This window comes from Puma concolor, chromosome B2, assembly GCF_028749965.1.
Source record: "Puma concolor isolate L17-30 chromosome B2, mPumCon1.1.hap2, whole genome shotgun sequence".
Classification (NCBI taxonomy): Eukaryota; Metazoa; Chordata; class Mammalia; order Carnivora; family Felidae; genus Puma; species Puma concolor.
In genome coordinates, this window is record NC_141671.1 from 35,729,053 (window position 1) to 35,731,847 (window position 2,795).

General features: G+C 54.5%; 1 long non-coding RNA gene across 1 annotated transcript; it reads right to left on the reverse strand.

The window, feature by feature from the left end:
- Positions 1-598: 598 nt before the first annotated feature.
- LOC147580910 (uncharacterized) lies at positions 599-2,795 on the reverse strand. Its single transcript, XR_015250794.1, has 3 exons — positions 2,592-2,795; positions 1,517-1,597; positions 599-901 (listed from the first exon to the last, which is right to left on the reverse strand). It is a non-coding gene; the product is annotated as an uncharacterized LOC147580910 (long non-coding RNA).

Sequence of the window (2,795 nt, forward strand, 5' to 3'; positions counted from 1 at the left end):
GGGCTCGAACTCACGGACCGCGAGATCGTGACCTGGCTGAAGTCGGACGCTTAACCGACTGCGCCACCCAGGCGCCCCTGGAAAGTAAGTCTTAATCAGATTCGGGTTAAACATTATTGGCAAGATTATTCACGGGTGATGCTGTGACCTTCATACTCTCTCGCCTCAAGAAACAACGAAGTTTCTTCACTAAAGAAATATTTTAAGGGGCGCCTGGGTGGCGCAGTCGGTTAAGCGTCCGACTTCAGCCAGGTCACGATCTCGCGGTCCGTGAGTTCGAGCCCCGCATCAGGCTCTGGGCTGATGGCTCGGAGCCTGGAGCCTGTTTCCGATTCTGTGTCTCCCTCTCTCTCTGCCCCTCCCCCGTTCATGCTCTGTCTCTCTCTGTCCCAAAAATAAAATAAACGTTAAAAAAAAAAAAAAAAATTAAAAAAAAAAAAAAAAGAAATATTTTACAACATTTAAGCAGAGGGCGGGGCATCATCAGTGAAAGGCTAACTCAGTCTCCCCTCTGCCTTTCTCCCCGAGAATGTGTGTCCTGGGTGTCTTCACACATTTTCTAGAATGGGAACTGCAGGTTCTTCCATAAATTCATTTGGGGTCATCTTGATGGGATTGTGTGCGGTAAGCAGTCTCCTCTTCCTGCCTGTGATTGCCCCAGGGGCTGATGAGTCACATGGGCCGTGCTAACTTCGTTCAAAACACCTGAGAGGATTATGAGCTGACCTGAAAAATGAGGCGCAGAAATGTTGCAGTGGGATCCTTTCTTGACGTCGTCCACTTGGAGTTCTGGGGGCTTTCAGTATAACATCCGGAACAAGGGGAAACGAAATGAACCTTCCCAGTGGTTTGACTCCGAGGCGCAGGAGAAGATGCGAGAAGCAGTCCGCCGGGGTCAGCACTGGGGGAACATGTCAGCAGCGCCCACGGGGCCTCCTTGTGTGCTATCCTGACTTTCTGGGTTGCCCGTTTGCAGAGAGGCTGTGCTGCACCTGCCGGGGCCTCCATCGTCCCCGGCAGATAAGTGCCCTCAGCGAAGACGACACCCCGACCCAACAGCCAGGCCGGGGCGGTGGGGGCTCCTGAGGCCAGGTCAGGGCAGGGCACCGTCCTTGAAAGGATGGCGGGCCCCAGCTTTCCCGAGGCCTCGCAGCCTGTGCAGAGCAAGGTGGTCTTGCTTCCTGCTTCCTTGGGGATGGCAACATGATTCTGGAAGGAGACTACTGGCCCGAGGTTGTCTTTCTTCAACGGAACCCTGTGCCAACCTCCAAATGCTTACCCTTCTCTCCTGCCTCAATGGCAGGGGTCTCTGCCCCCTCTCTGGAGCCTTCCCTCCCCCCTCCCCCCCCCTCCAGCTCCCTCATCGTCTTGTTCTCTCAGACACGTCTTCAAGTGAACTCGGTTTCCCCTGCCCTGTCCCAGTCTCCTCCAGTTAGGCAAAGGCCGCCCTACCCCTCCCAACCCCCAGGCTGAGAACGAGGCATCAGCAGTGACCCCTCTTCACCCAACCAATCACCTGGTCATGAGAGTCTCTGCAGCGTTGGCTTCATTACCTCGTCTTCCTTCCGCTTTGGCGCTGGCCTGGCCACCAACATCTCTAGGAGGATACAGTGCTGTTCTCCTTCCCCACCCTCCAGTCCTGGTCTCACTGCCCTGTCCGAGCCCGCTGCCAGCTCCCGAAGGTCGAGAGTGGATCATGCCTCCCTCTTCAGAGCCCACGTTTCTATTATCTTATCTCCCAGGTCCATCTGCTCCAGAAGCCTCCACTTACTACCCCTTAATAATAGCAGAGGTACCACGTGCCAGGCATTTTACAGCCGTATCTTTAACCTTTATAGCCACAGCATAGGTATTATCGTCCCTTTCACAGATGAGCAAAACTGAGGCCAGGAGCCTCACACGCAGGTCACGCTCCCTATAAATAGCAAACTGGGAGGGGGCGCCTGGGTGGCTCAGTCGGCTGAGTGTCCGACTTCGGCTCAGGTCATGATCTCGGGGTTCGTGAGTTCGAGCCCCGCGTCGGGCTCTGTGCTGACAGCTCGGAGCCTGGATCCTGCTTCAGAGTCTGTGTCTCCCTCTCTCTCTGCCCCTCCCTTGCTCATGCTCTGTCTCTCCCTCTCTCTCAAAAATAAATAACCATAAAAAAAATTAAAAAAAATAAATAGCAGAACTGGGATTCAACTCGTGTCGGTGTGATCCAAAGCCCTTCATCCTGGGTAACTGCCCTCCATCACGCCCTTTCCGCCTTCTGCGGGGAGTTTGTACTGTTCCTTGCCATTATACCTTCCCTCTTCCTTCCAGTTTCTTCAAATCCCCCCACCCCAGGGTTCCACCGCATGGCTTCTCTGGTGGGTCCAGCCCACGCTACTCACCCTCGGATCTTAACTTCCCTGGCAGGAATCTCAGCTCTGTGCAGTTTGGTCCTTAATTATATAGACTGCCGTGTGTGCTTCTCTGGCTGTTTCACGTTGGCTTTGCCTTATTCCCAAGAAGCCTGCGAGTGTCTGAGTTCAAGGATGGTGCTTCTACACACTCCCGTCCCCCGGGCCCCCGACACAGAGCTGGGTTCGCAAATACTCAGTGGAGCTGACCTGGTTTCCCAGGAAGGAGGCAGGGTCTCCATGTTCCGAAAGCTGGTTGGACTCCACCTGTCACGTCCCGCCATCCTGCCCACCAGCGGTAAAGCCTCGCGTCCCTCTGTCTGTACTCACAGACGCACACGTTGTCCCTGTTAACAACACACAGTTAATCAAAAGGTCCCTTCCCAGATGGAGGAGACAATTATATATCTGGAA